Below are 14,960 nucleotides of genomic sequence, written 5' to 3'. Positions count from 1 at the left end.
TATCAAAAGATTTATGGACATATTTTAAAATCACCACAAACAGCAAAGAACAAGCACATTGCCTCTCTATTGTTCTGAGCAACTCAGCTTCAATCTCAAACTTGCACACCCTATTATCATCATTAAAGATGGTTTATTATTCTCAGCATGCCCTGTGGAAAGGAGACTCCACCCATCAGCCCCAAGAAGTTTACCAAAATATTTCTCTTAACCCATCAACACCAAAACACCATTCACACAATTTTCTCCATATAATATTTCCAGGGATATTTTAGTCTCACAATGAGGTTCATAGATGTTCTAAGTTATAGAACTGTCCCAAAGAACTGCCTTGCTGAACTTTATCTAGCTCTAATTGAAGGTTAAAAATTGTGAAGAATATTGGACTGAGGTTCTTAGGGGAACATTTCCTACAGATGATGATTTTTAAAAATTGTACAGTATACACAACTTCTCACTTAAGAATTTTGCTGCATTGCCTCTAGTCCAGTAAACGTATATCAAAAAAACCTGTCTATATTATTATTAGTCTATACAGCTTAAAAAAAAAAAGACATGTAGAAACGTATTCTGTTTCTTCCACCTAAAAGAGTAAGAACAAGAGTTCTGAAAAAATTCTAATTCTTAGATCTCTTTAGCATATTTTAAACTAATTATTGGAAGTAGCTTAGGACACTACTCTAAGCATGGAGTATTCTACCCAAACTCTAACCAACTGAAACACTAGTTTCATTCTTGCAGCTGTTTGGGAAGTGAACCCTTTTCACGTGGTCATAACACAAAAAGCTCAAGGTTTTCTCTTTGTAGTTAGATCCTTTATAACATTTCTAGAGACCCTGACATTTCAAAGGCCCAAACCTTGAAAGCTATATGTGGAGTAACAAAGACACTTCAAAGAGGTGGTCAGAAGAGGCTGTGTCTGCCCACTAATATTTGTTTTTCAAACTACCAATATTTATCATTAATTATCAATAGAAATTTATCATTAAGCTTCTAAATGGAACTATGTCTCATGAGATTGCAACATTTTCACTCTGACATTCATTCCTTGGCAGAAACACCAACCCTGACAGTAGACAATGCTGTGAGTATGACCTATGAATTTCAAACATACAAGGAAAAAGAGTTTCTGATTTAATACTGAAAAAAATAATAAATTTGGTCATCAGATTTATTGCCTGCAATAAATTAAATCTGCAAATTTATTGCAAGCAATAAACATATGGAATATATGCTAAAAATAGCATGGTATTTCTTTTTGGCAGAATTGGCATAATATAAACCAGAAAAGTATCATCTTTTCATACTATATTGTTGACTATTACACAACTAGCATACACCAAAAGTTAAAAACTTCGGCTCTTTGCCTAAGTAACTTTGAGTAGTGAGTTACACAATTTACCAGGACTTACCATCTGCTGTAACCCCTACCTCTTACTTTTCTGGGTGTTTAAAATTATTTTTCTGGGCACTTTCTAATAGTTCTTAATATATTAATTACTATTCAAGCATTACATTTATTTTATTATGTTTCATTATTTTGACAAAACAGACAATATCTTAGTCCATTCAGGCTGCTATAACAAAATACCATAGCCTGGGTGGCTTATAAACAACATAAATTTATTTATCACAGATCTGGAGTCCAAGATCAAGGCCCCAGCAGGTTCAGTGTCTGATGAGAGCCCACTTCCTGGTTCATAGACGGTGGCCTTTTCACTGTGTCCTCTCACGGTGGAAGGGGCAAGGGAGCTTTCCGGGGTCTCTTTTATAAGGGCATTAAGCTCATGAAGGGTCCATCCTTATGATGTAATCACGTCTCAAAGACCCCCACCTTCAAATGCCATCATATGGGGGATTAGGTTTCAACATATGAATTCTGGGGGAACACAAACATTCAATTAGCAGACAATAAGGGAGAAAAGTAAATTATTTCCTAGTAGTTGTTTAATATTACTGAGGAGGTTACAGCTCAGGCCTGAGCTCTCCCTCGATTTTACTCACCACATACTAAATTCAACATTCAACTCCACGCAAGGCATTTTCAGACATGCTTTGGGAATTTAAGTTATTGAAGACAGATACACATGATTTAGTTTTAGATATGTACTTAACATCGCTGACAATTAAATGTCATGCTTTTATATTTAATTTCACATTGTTCTTTCAATCTTCTATTTTCATATCTCTTCTATCACCAGAAAACTACATGTGACAGAGTGAGAAAAACTGGCATTAAATTGAAACAGCTGCCTTTGAGGGGAGTTTTCATTCAAAAACAGATTTATCCTAGATGATACTGCACTTGGTAATGTGATTGTGACTATAACATTTTAATGTTATAAACATTTTAATTACTTTTAATTTAATGTTATAACATTTTAATTCCGGCTCAATTCTCCCCCTTCTTATCCAGAGCAGAGCTGGTATCATACCTTTCCAAGCACATTAAGGAGAAGCGTTTTTCTTGGTTCCTATTCCAGGCTTTTGGAGGCATAGAAATGTTCTGAAAAACAAGCTAGACTCTCATATCCCAACTCCATGTATGTGCCTTATGCTTCTAGGGGCAAGGTGGCCAGATCTCACCTTTGCAAACAAATGTTGGTGAGTAGCTAGAATGACTTAGCAAAATTCTGTGGAGTCATGGTGGAGTAGCTCTCTTCCTCTAACCTTTTCTTATTCAGATCCATCTCCGTGTCATATATGTCAAGAGTGTATGTAGAGTCCTGCAAGGGTGCTTCTGGCTGGAAACAGGAGCAAAAGGAAAGCTAGCCACGTCATATCAAATTTATGCAGCAATTTAAAGCAAGCATTATGCTAAGTGAAATATGACAGAGAAAGACAAATGCCGTATGATCTCACTTATATGCAGAATCTAAAAAAACAAAACAAAACAAATATAACCGAATTCATGGATACAGAGAACAGATGGGTGGTTGACAGAGGTGGGGTGTTGGGAGTGTGGGGGAAGGCTAAATGGGTGAAGGTGGTCAAAAGTTATAAACTTCCAGTTATAAAATAAATAAGTCATGGGGATGTAATGTACAGCATGGTGACTGTAGTTAACACCACTGTATTGTATATTTGAAAGTTGCTAAAAGAGTAGATCTTAAAAGTTTTCATCACAAAAAAAAAATTTCTGTAACTGTGTGGTCATGGATGTTAACTAGACTTATTGTGGTGATCATTTCACAATTATACAAATATCAAATCATTATGTTGTACACTTCAAACTAATATCTTTTTTTTTTTTTTTGGTGAGGAAGATTCGCTCTGAGCTAACATCTGTTGCCCATCTTCCTCTTTTTCTGGTTGAGGAAGATTAGCCCTGAACTACCATCTGTGCTAATCTTCCTGTATTTTGTATGTGGGTCGTCACCAGAGCATGGCTTGATGAGTGGTGTAGGTCCATGCCTGGGATCCGAACCTATGAACTCAGGCTGCTGAAGTGGAGCATGCTGGACTTAACCACTACACCACAGAGCCAGCCCCTAATGTTATATCTTAATTACATCTCAATTAATAAAAAGAATTACATGTACTTTTGACAATAATGTTTTCTGTAGGGAGCCTTTATGTTCAGTAAGTATACCCACCTAATCTCATTTAGGATCACTGAATTTCAGAACTGGAAGGGAGCTTAGTGACTCTAATTAGAGCTAGGCAGTTAGAGCTAAAAATATTACCTTTATTATTGATAAAGCTATTTGGGGAATGAGGGTTATTTTACAGAGAAGCTAGCAAAATTGCCAAAAACAGCATCCCTATACCTTCCATAAAGTACTAACTCACAAACACTTTGAGTGGTCGGTTTTTTGTTTGTTTATTTTAGTAGAAACTAAGCTTCATTTCAAGATCATTCCCAGAGACAGTACCCACTGAGTAGATCCCGAGGATAGAGAAAACTGTGTGAGTGTTGTGACAGACTCTAAGGTGTCTCTCTGTGATCTTTGCCTCCTGGTGAACACATCTCTGGTGTTCATACCCCTTTGAATGTGGGTAGGACCTGTAACTTGCTTACAATGAATAGAATATAGCAAAGATGATGAGCTGTCACTCCCAGATCACATTGCTCTGTCTTGCTAGCTGACTCACTCTAGAGACTCTCCTTACTGGTTTGATAAAGTGAGCAACCTGTTGGGAAAGTTCACATGGCAAGGGACTGTGGTGGCCCCTAGGAGCTGAGGGCAGCCTCCAGCCAATAGCCAGAAAGCAGTGGAGATCTGAGTCACACAACCACAAATAAATAAGTTCTGCCAACAACCTGAGTGAGCTTGGAAGCAGATTCTTGCCCAGTCAAGCCTCCAGATGAGAACACAGCCCTGCTGACACTTTGTTGTCTGGTGAGATCCTAAGCAGAGGACCCAGCAAAAGCATGCCATACTCCTGACCCACAGATATCGTGAAATAATAAATGTGTGTTATCTTAAGCCTCTAAAGTTTGTGGTTAATTTGTTACATGACAATAGAAAAGTAATACGAATGTAACAACCTCCCTTCCCACTCTCCCCCTTTACCAAATTTACCAATACTTCATAATCTGTGGCCTCCATCTCACCTCTGGGTTATATAAGTTTTAGAAAAATCACTTTCTAAAGCAGCTGAAAGGATGGATTAGATGAGTGGGAGACTACAGGCAAGAGATAATGGCAACAGCCCAGGTGAGAAATGGTGAAGGCCGAAACCAAGTTAGGAAATACAGGAGTAAGAGTAGGTTTCAGGAGAAATATAATGAGTCCATTTGGGACATGATAAGTTCACGGTGTCTGTAGAACCTCCAAAGGAAGATATCTGTTAAACTTTGGTACTAACTCTGAGAGATGCTAGTTTTGATCTGGCAAAACTCACATTTCCCTGGATATAATCCTTCACAACCGGACAGTGACTTGCCTTTTCAGCCCACACCATGTATTCTATGCTTCATGGAGCTACTTGATGTTTCCCAAACAGGACATACATATTCATATTTCTGTCTTTACTCATGCTGTTCCCTTTGAATGAAATGCATTTCCCAATTGTATTTATTTATAAAAATCCAACTCATCTCTTAAAATCCAATTGAAATGTCAATATCCTCTGTTAGAAAATAGGCTTTCTCAAGGACAGGGCTCTTTGTTTTGTTCACAGATATAGCTCATAACTCTAGAATAGTGTCTTGCACATAGTAGGCATTAAGAAATATTTCTTGAGTAAATGGATAAATATCTTGAATGAATGGGTGAATGTCTAAGAATTAGCCATTCCTAATTCTTCTCTCCCTAGTCATAGAGCAAGTATTAGTCTATTCCACATGCTTAACAAACATAGGCTTGAGAAAGATATGTCTTTCCTGGTAAAAAAAAAATGAGGCAAGTAGAAAGCTCTGTCTAGTAGTGTCCCCTGCTTCCTGCCTTTGAAAATGGTTGTGATATTTGGAGCTTTTGCATCCATCTTGTGACGATGAAGAGAAGGCAAAGGGATTCACAGAGATACCAACCTAAGCCTTTACATTAAACTGCTAAACCAATGCCAGCAAGTACCTAATTCTGAACTTACTATGTTAGATAAATAAAATTCTCTTGCTTAAGATCTATTAGTCTGTTATTTTGTTACTTGTAGCCAAAAATATTCCCAAATTAGTAGAGGAGGTTAAAAAGTCTGGATAATAATACAATCTGATAAATAACGTTACATATGAAATCCATTTAAAATGCCTAATTTGATTCTGAAATTGTGTTTTTGAAAGTAGCACTTATGTATCTTTTAAAAATATTTCTCATAAGTTACACAATCTAGCATTAGTGTTGCCATAGTCTTCGCTGTCTCTTCTGTTAAACCTCATCCTGTGGATAATTGTGTCAAAATGAAGAAATTATGATTTCAAAGGAATATGTTTGTCAACTCTGGTTTCACAGAATGGCCTACTAAAGTTAAAATGAAAATTAAAGGGACAGAATAAAGTAAAAACGGAAAATTAACTTTAGTGAAAATTCCAAATTTATCCATGCAAAAGTTTCAAAGCAATTATATTGCAAAATAATGGAGCTGTATCTACATTTTCAAAAAAAGTTAAGTAAGATTTTTGATTTATAGACATTGCAAAAGACTGGGGAGTTAATGACAGAGCACATTACACAATTTTGTTCCTATTAAAAAATACTCCAAGCCATTTTACAGAACCATTTTTTAAACTGTTTAAAAAGTATAATGAGAACTCTATGTTTTTCTCTGTTGCACTTGCCAAGTGTCATCAGGGCCCGAGTGGTGTTTTAAATTGCTTTTATAAATGAATGGTGTAGCCAATCATCAGTTCCTAGAAGTGTTGAACAAATGAAGAAGATATTCAATAAGAAATCATCAAGTGTAATAAATAATAATCCTGGAGACTTTATAATAGATTTTTTTAAAAAAAGGAATTGTTTATTAAAACCATTTCTAAGAAATTTCATTATCGGGAACTGTTCTGCATTACTGGGATTACTGTACTGTGAAGAATAGGGTTATCAACATATTCTTATTTTTTATTCACAGGCACTATTTAGTCACGAAACACTTATAAAGTTAAGAAAGCATTGAGCTGGGTCTGGAGTTGGAGGAAACACAAATGAATGAGGCAGAGTCCCTCCCCTCCAAGAAGCTTTCTTTGTAGAGTGGCAGCCAGTCACACAGGCAGAAAGCCTCTGAACCACATCCCAGTAGTTCTTTTAAGGTTGGGTCTATCAGAATCTAAGGGTGGGAGAGCAGTCCAGATGGATGGCTTTATTTGTTTGTTCATTAAGGAGCCGCATTTAAATCCCATACCAGTGAAACTGTTGATGTTAGTCAAGCCCATGATGAGATGATAACTTCAGCCTATGTGATGGCTACAAGCACTAATGCAAAATATCATAGCAAAAACAAAAGAACTGATAGAATGGAGTCAAGCCGTCTTTGTTTTTGTTTTTGACTGTAATAAGATATTGCTGTTATTTTAAGGAGTTAAAGTCAACATTTCCTGATCCGAAACTTGCTTGTTTCATGATAATGTTTTCAGAAACAAAAATGAAGATAGTTATTAGAATTCCATATCTTGTCTCTTGGCAGTATTATGTTTTCAGTTATGCAACATATTTAAGTTGGGGTATGCAGGTTGATCAATTCTTACAGAAATTCCTTCCAGAATTAAAAATGTTATTATGGGTAATTATCACTAAAAAGAAAATTAATTACATCTTATGTAAAGATAATTAGAATTGGAATTCAAAAATTGTGAGGCTGAAAACATATCCACAAAAAACCTTGTACAATAATATTCATGGAAGCTTTACTCATAATAGCCAAAAAAAGAGAGAAATAATTCAGATGTCTATTATTAGGTGACTAGATAAACAAACTGCGATACTGTGATGGGTTGAATAGTGGCTCCCCAAAAGATACATCCACCTGGAACCTGTGAATGTGACCTAAATTGGAAAAAAGGATCTTTGCAGATATAATCAAGGATCTTGTGATGAAACCATCCTTGATTAGGGTGGGCGTTAAATCCAATGACACTGTCCATATAAGAGACAGAAGAGAAGAAAGACACAGAGAGACAAAGGAAAAGGCCATGTGCAGACAAAGGCAGAGATTGGAGTAAGGCTGCCACATGCTTGATTTCAGCCTTGTGGCCTTAAGAGCTGTGAGAGAATAAACTTCTCTTGTTTTAAACCATGAAGTTTGCGGTAATTTCTTAAGAGAGCCCTAGGAAACTAGTAACAGGTATGTTCATACAAACTGTGGTATATTCATTCAACAGAATACTATTCAACAATAAAAAGGAATGAACTCTGATACCCTCAACAACATGGATGAATCTCACCAAACTAGTTGAATGAAAGAAGCCATGTAGTCAGACACACAGACACTGTATAATTTTATTTATAAGAAGCTCAAGAACAAGCAAAATTAATCTATAGGAGTAGAAATCAGAAGAGAAGTTAACCTGTGTGGGTCCACGTGGGGATTGACTGGAAACGGGCATGAAGGTACTTTCTGGGGCAACGGAAATGTTCTACATCTTGATTAGGATGGTGATTACACAGGTGAACACATCGTCAACTCATCAGAAAGTGCACTTAAGAGCTGCCACATTTTATTCAATGTAAATTAGATGTTAATAAAAATACTGAGAAAACAACAAGCAAGTAGCAATAAGGATTGAAATTACGTACTAAGGCCGAGGTTGGCCAGCTACAGCCTACGGGTCAAATCTGCCCTGCTGCCAACAAAGTTTTACTGGAACACAGCCAAACCCAATCATGTACATATTGCCTGTGGCTGCTTTCACCCTACAAAGTCAGAGTTGAGTAGTGGTGACAGAGACCGTATGGCCTGCAAAGCTGAACATATTTACTATCTAGCCCCTACAGAAAAAGTCTGCCAACCCCCACACTAAAATTATAGTCTATAGCTATGGATGCCCTTTCTTGCCTAACATTTTGTAATTCTCATTATACTCAACGGTATGCATTAGCAGTGTTTGTTAAGACACTTGAAACATTTTTACCCTAGGCACTTAAGTGAGATTTTGAGCTAAACCTTACGATTCGTAGTGCATTCCTTTGTTTTTCTTTCATTTGCCATTTTTCAGCACAGTTAATAGTTCACTACTGCACTGCCCAAAGTCATGACATTCTATCCATATATGCATTAACTTATATGGCCTCACCTGTGAGGTATGCTCGGAACTAAAGGAGCTCAAAATATGCCACCTCAAAATATGCTGCTCTGGCATATTAACTCTTTTGAGGTTAAAGGCACTTGAAAAACAGCATATACAAGAAAAACACTGACTTTTCTTCTTTTTCTTAAAAGCAGGAGATGGAATTCCTGTATGAGTGATGTCCTCTCTATATCAGAAGGAAAATTACATTCTTATCATCAAGAAGTTAAGACTGAGAGAATTTCACACAAACAGACCTTATTAAAATAATTCTTATCTTCCTTTATCCTCCCCTATGGATAGTTTTGTCACTTTTCCATAATTGCCCCTCTTTGTTCAACCTAATATAAAAGCAAGTAGGTTTTTCCATTTCTTTGGGTATTCATTCCTTAAGAGGGCTCCTGTGCCATGTAAAATTTGTCTTAAATAAATTGGTATGCTTTTCTCCTGTTGATGTCTTATGTCAACTTTTTTTTTTTTGAGGAAGATTAGCCCTGAGCTAACATCTGCTGCCAATCCTCCTCTTTTTGCTGAGGAAGACTGACCCTGAGCTAACATCCATACCCATCTTCCTCTACTTGTTTTTATATGTGGGACACCTACCACAGAATGGCTTGCCAACCAGTGCCATGTCCACACCCGGGATCTGAACCAGTGAACGCCGGGCCACCGAAGCAGAACGTGCAAAATTAACTGCTGTGCCACTGGGCCGGCCCCTCTTATGTCAATTTAATTCTCAGGTCCAGTCAAAAAGAAGCCTAAGAGGGCTGAAAGAGAAAATTGGCAACAGGTGGGGCCAGGGCCGAGCGAACTCAAGTAGCAGCTGAAGTGATCCCGAGGGGCCATGGGACAAATCTTAGGGAGGACCAAGCCAACTTGGTTGGATTCTTCCAGGAACAGTCATCAGAGGGGTCTAATCCGATGGCCTAGGGACTCTCAGGTAAGAGACTCTCAGCTTAGAAAGTCAAAACTGTCAGTCAGACAGGGCTTTTCATCCCCCTTAGAATAAAAACCAAAATCCTTAAAATGGTCTCCAAGGCTGTGAATAATGTGTCACTGTCTATTTCCAGCCTTTCTTCTTCCTCTCCTTCTACAAATTCTCTTAACAGGAGGGACATGATCTGTGTTGACCATCAGAGATTCCTCTGGCAGCAGTTGGGAAGAGGATGGAATTGAGTACAGTTAGGGACTGCTGGGATAACTTAAGCAATAAGGAATCATCTAATGAACGCCTGAATTAGGAGAGTGACAGTGGGAATGAAGAAATGATGGATTCCAGGATAAAGAAAATATCTATTATTCACTCAGTGAAATACTATATAGCAATGAAAATGAACAAACTATGGCTACATACAACAAGTATGAATGTCACAAACATGATGTTGAGTAAAAGCAGCAGGACACAAATGTATATAAACAGTATAATTCCTTTCACATGAAGTTCAAAACACAAAAATGAAACTATGTTTTTTGAAAATGCTTCTAGATGTGGTTTAATAAAGAAAAGCAAGGAAACAATTATCAGGAGTCAAGATAGTGGTTACCTCCGGAGGGGAGAGAGAGGCATACAGGGGCTGCTGGTGCACTTTTCTGTATGTATTGTTTATGTTATATCATAATTTAAAACAAAGTTAAAAAAAGATGAAATCTACAGAAACAGTTGAAGTAGATGTAATTAGAATTTATACATGGAAAGAGAGAGGACTTGAAGTCAGACAGCCCTGGGTTCAAATCTTGGTTCTGTTACTTATCAGTGGTGTGACCCTGAACAGTTATTTAACCTCTCTAAGCCTTGATTTTTACTGGGGGAATTAATAGGACCACTATTAAGATTAAAGTTCTCTTCTGTTTGATTATTTCTCCCTAAAACAGTCACCCCTTTTGATTGATCAGCTGAGTAAACGTCCCTCAAATTACTGAGTTTATTAAAGACAGTGAAATTTTCTGTGTCCTACTAATGATATGATTTCCTCAGTGCCTTTACAGGTCAGGCGGCTGGGGTTTCTCGCAGGTGGAGGATATGAAGCCATCTGTTCTCCTTGCCTCTTGGTTCACAATCTCCTGGAGGGCTTATTAAAACAGCTTCCTGGGCCCCACTCACAGTTCCTGATTTATAGGCCTGTAGTGAGGCCTGAGACTTTGCATTTCTAACAAGTTCTCAGGTGATGCCTTGCTACTTGCCTAGGGACATTTTGAGAACCACTATTATAGCCCAAAGCAGACAAGCTGGCAAATTGGGACCCCTTCACTTGAAGGGAGGCAGGAGAGAGCTTCTTTGCCCTTCAGCTTTCCAAGTACAAGCAAGAAAGACGCTCTTTTCTCAGACACTTGGAAGGAGAGTGACTCTGTCTATTTGTGCAGCCCTCTTGTCCATTCCTGATAGGACTTGGCTTTCCCAAGCTATGGACTTGAGACTCACATGTCCAATATCTACCCTCTCCTATGGATGGCCTCAGAAACACAGGTTACCTCTGAGGGCCTGTGGTGGTTGCTTTTAGTTGCTGGTAGCTCCAGTAAGGAATTGGCGGGGGTGGGGAGGGGGGTTGGTCAGGAACATGTATTCAGGTCATTTTCTTCCCAGAAACTCCTGTGAGAATTAAGGGAGATAAAAAAGCATAATACCTGGGACATTAAGAGCACTCAACAAATGTTAGCTGTTATTGTTATGACTTCAACTTTTTTGAGGTAGAGGTTTGCAAAGATGGCTGCATCATAACAGAGTACGTAGGATGAGCAGGTTTATCAGGAAGGCAATTAGCTTAGTTAGGAACATTTTAATATTTGTATCTTCATATTCACAAATTTCAAGATCATGGCTCTAAGGTTAAAATTGAGGAATTTTATAAAACAGAGCTAACAAGTTATATGAGAGACAGCAGAAGGTTTCTGGAGCTTCCTTTGGGAAATGGAGATATGACCCAGTTTGAGACTTAACTAGCTAGACTATATCCCAAATTCTAGCAGCTGACTGGCTCATGGAGACTAGTTATTGAGAGCAGGCAGTAAGCACATGTTAAGCTTGTGATGTGCTTTGGCAGAATGTCTTGACAAACCTCTCTCATTCTTTAAACACGTGGTTCCAAAGTTTCTAAATAAAGTTCAGTCTGAACCTTGACTTTACCTCCTGTGGTTGTTGGGGAAGCAGATTTTGCAATGCCTCATTAAATACGTCAGGGTTTTGCTTTCTGCAAAAAACATTCTTTTCAGCCAAGAGTTTCTTTTTGACACATTCCTATATTTTAATACTTGTATCTCAGCTATCTATTCTAATATTATCTTTCAACTTCAAACTTTCTTTTACCCTCTTTTATCTTTCTTCATAGACCTTACTACTACTTGACATTTTATTAAATATTTATTTGTTCATCATCTTCTTCCCTCCTCCAAGTATACTCACAGGGCATAGACTCAGTTTTATTTACTGCTGTATCCCCAGAACATAGAACAGTACCTGGAACAGTAGGTAGTTAATAAGTATTTGTCGACTTAATGAATTAATGGCCTCTCCGCTATGCTTACTCTTTCCTTTTTAGGCAGATGAGTTCTTTTCTGTGTATCTATGCAGATAGGCCAAATACGACTGCCCCAGAATGATACACTTATTCCCCAAGTGACCAACACTAAATGATCAGCATTTCTGAGTTCCAATTCCAAATTCCTAGCAGAGAAAATCTGACTGGTACAGGTTGGGCCAGTTGTCTCTCTTTGGTCCAATTAGGTATGGCTAGGTGACAGCTCACAAAGTGCACATGATCACAGAGGTCTCTCCCAGATGGAGTAGAAGCTTTTAGAAAGGGAGGGTCTGGGCAAGCAGGTACTCAAAACTTGTCTTATGTTTGCTGTAAGGGCAATCTGAGGAAACCTGAAAGCCACCATAGAAATGCAAGCAATTATAATGTTCACTGACAGAAGAAACACTGATAGAAGAAACAGAATCAATAAGGTAAAATTATTTATTGATTCAAGATCATCCTTAGCATTGGTCTACATTGTGACAATGATATTTAAAATTTTTAATTTCTCTTGCTTTATCGTCATCCTCGTTAATCCATTGCCTGGACTCCTAGAATCTTAACTTCTTGCCCCTGCCCCAGCCTTCCCTCCCTTGAGCCTTAAGTAATCTTTAAAACTTATTGTTCACTTTTCCCTTCTTGGTAAGTGATGCTAAGATTGCTTGTCATTTTGTTCCTCAAGAAAATTGCCTAATATTTGCTTTTTGTTAGGAAATATACCACTTTATGTTATGGAAGCCTATGAATTTGTATTTTTTGTGTATTGAAAAACAGAGATACATATTTTAAATGATTATGATAAAAGTAACACATGCATGAGTTAAAAAAAATTCAAACAGTTGAGTAGAAAAATGAAAGATTAAAAGGTAGCCCAATCACTGTCCATAACCTAACTCTACCTCCTAGAGTACTTTGTTGACCAGGATCTAGGTAGGAAATTTTAGGCACACACACACACACACACACACACCACCCCTCCCGCCAAAGCTGAAAAAAGTTTCACCAATTTTACTTACCTTTACTAGTGCAATGCAACTTTATATTTCCTTTTTCCTTTTACTTCTCTTTCTTCTAATGTAGGTTGTAACGCACTAAATTGATTATACTCCCACAGTTTGAAAATCACTACCCTAAAGGTAGCTACATCAAACTATTTTTAGTACTTCAGATAGCTATCTCCATAACTGAAAATAATGCACATACACTGCCACTTTTTTGTTCGACTCCTGACATTTTATTTGACTCCACTCTTTGAAAATGGACAATAAGAATTTTGCTCAATTACATTACTCTCCATTTTCTTCCCCTAGTCTCCTCTTTGCAATTTTTATTATATTATATTCAGTTCTATTTGTTACTTTATTGCTTTAAAGAAAATACTTAAACCTCTATTTCTTGATCCACCCCCTTCAGAAAGTGTCTCTTGACTCCTCCATTATGTAAGATCAACACAGTTCTAGAAAACGGAAAATCAAGAATCACCAGATAGGGGCCGGCCCGGTGGCACAGTGGTTAAGTGTGCAAGTTCCGCTTCTAGGCAGCCCGGGGTTTGCTGGTTCGAATCCCGGGTGCGGATGTGGCACCGCTTGGCAGGCCATGCTGTGGTAGGCATCTCACATATAAGGTAGAGGAAGATGGGCACGGATGTTAGCTCAGGGCCAGTCTTAGAAGGTAGAGGAAGATGGGCACGGATGTTAGCTCAGGGCCAGTCTTCCTCAGCAAAAACAGGAGGACTGGCAGTAGTTAGCTCAGGGCTAATCTTCCTCAAAAAAAAAAAAAAAAAAATCACCAGATATTTGAGGAAGACCAACTACACCAAAGAGAGGGACAATGATAAACAAAACAGAAAACTTAAACATGAAGGACATGAAGATTACTCCAGAGAATTAAAGATACTATACACATAAAACAAGAATAAGCTATATAAAAGTGACAATCAGAGTACAAGAAATAATGCTTGGGAATTAAGAACGTAATTGCCGAAATTAAACCCTTTGATAAAAGGGATGAAGGTAAAGTCTGAGAAATGCCTGGAACATACAGCAAAGACATAGTATTAGAGAAAAGTTTTGACATGTGGTGTATCAATCCAGGAACTTCATCATCCACCTATGTCCATTTTATTAAATTGTTGGACCCATTATTCAGCCTACCACAGTGACTATCAAGAATTTGAAGGGGCTGGCCCTGTGGCCGAGTGGCTAAATTTGCGTGCTCCACTTTGGCAGCCCAGGATTTCCCCGGTTTGGATCCTGGGCACAGACATGGCACTGCTCATCAGGCCATGCTGAGGCAGTGTCCCACATACCACAACTAGAAGGACCCATAACTAAAATACACAACTATGTACTGGGGGGAGCTGGGGAGAAAAAGCAGAAAAAAAAAAAGAATTTGAAGAGATTACCATTTGAAAGTCTTGACCAGAAACTGTGTGTAGCTATTTAAAGCATAAAACCTGATTCAAAAAAGGTTATGTTCATGCAGGCAAGTTCGAATTTCTCATTCAAAAATTTGGAAAGATTTTTATCTCACAGTTTTATACAAATTCAATATTTAATATTCCCATTACTTTGCATTTATTTTTATTTTTATAATTTTATATATATTTAAAAAGCAATTAATTTTTCACCAAGTCCCATATAGATGTCCACAAATTCCCTCCAGATTATCCAGGATGCCATACAAATATTGTCATTTTTCTCTCTGAGCCATAATGTGGAGAAGGTTGGGAAATATAGCTCTTCAAATTTCAGGAAACTAATACAATGGAGAAAAGAAGGCTGGGA

The 14,960-nt window shown here is 37.8% G+C and overlaps 2 long non-coding RNA genes across 2 annotated transcripts in view; both read right to left on the bottom strand.

The window, feature by feature from the left end:
- The window catches only part of LOC111768091 (uncharacterized), a 91,358-nt gene that overhangs the window by 71,808 nt on the left and 4,590 nt on the right, over nt 1-14,960 (bottom strand). The gene's annotated exons all lie outside the window — the stretch shown is intronic.
- Nucleotides 1,603-13,937, bottom strand: LOC138917682 (uncharacterized). The gene is made up of 2 exons (XR_011426038.1): nt 13,657-13,937; nt 1,603-1,879 (listed from the first exon to the last, which is right to left on the bottom strand). It is a non-coding gene; the product is annotated as an uncharacterized lncRNA (long non-coding RNA).

This window comes from Equus caballus, chromosome 15, assembly GCF_041296265.1.
Source record: "Equus caballus isolate H_3958 breed thoroughbred chromosome 15, TB-T2T, whole genome shotgun sequence".
NCBI lineage: Eukaryota > Metazoa > Chordata > Mammalia > Perissodactyla > Equidae > Equus > Equus caballus.
Note: the sequence above shows the minus strand (reverse complement) of the source record. Positions and strands in the feature narration are given on the sequence as shown.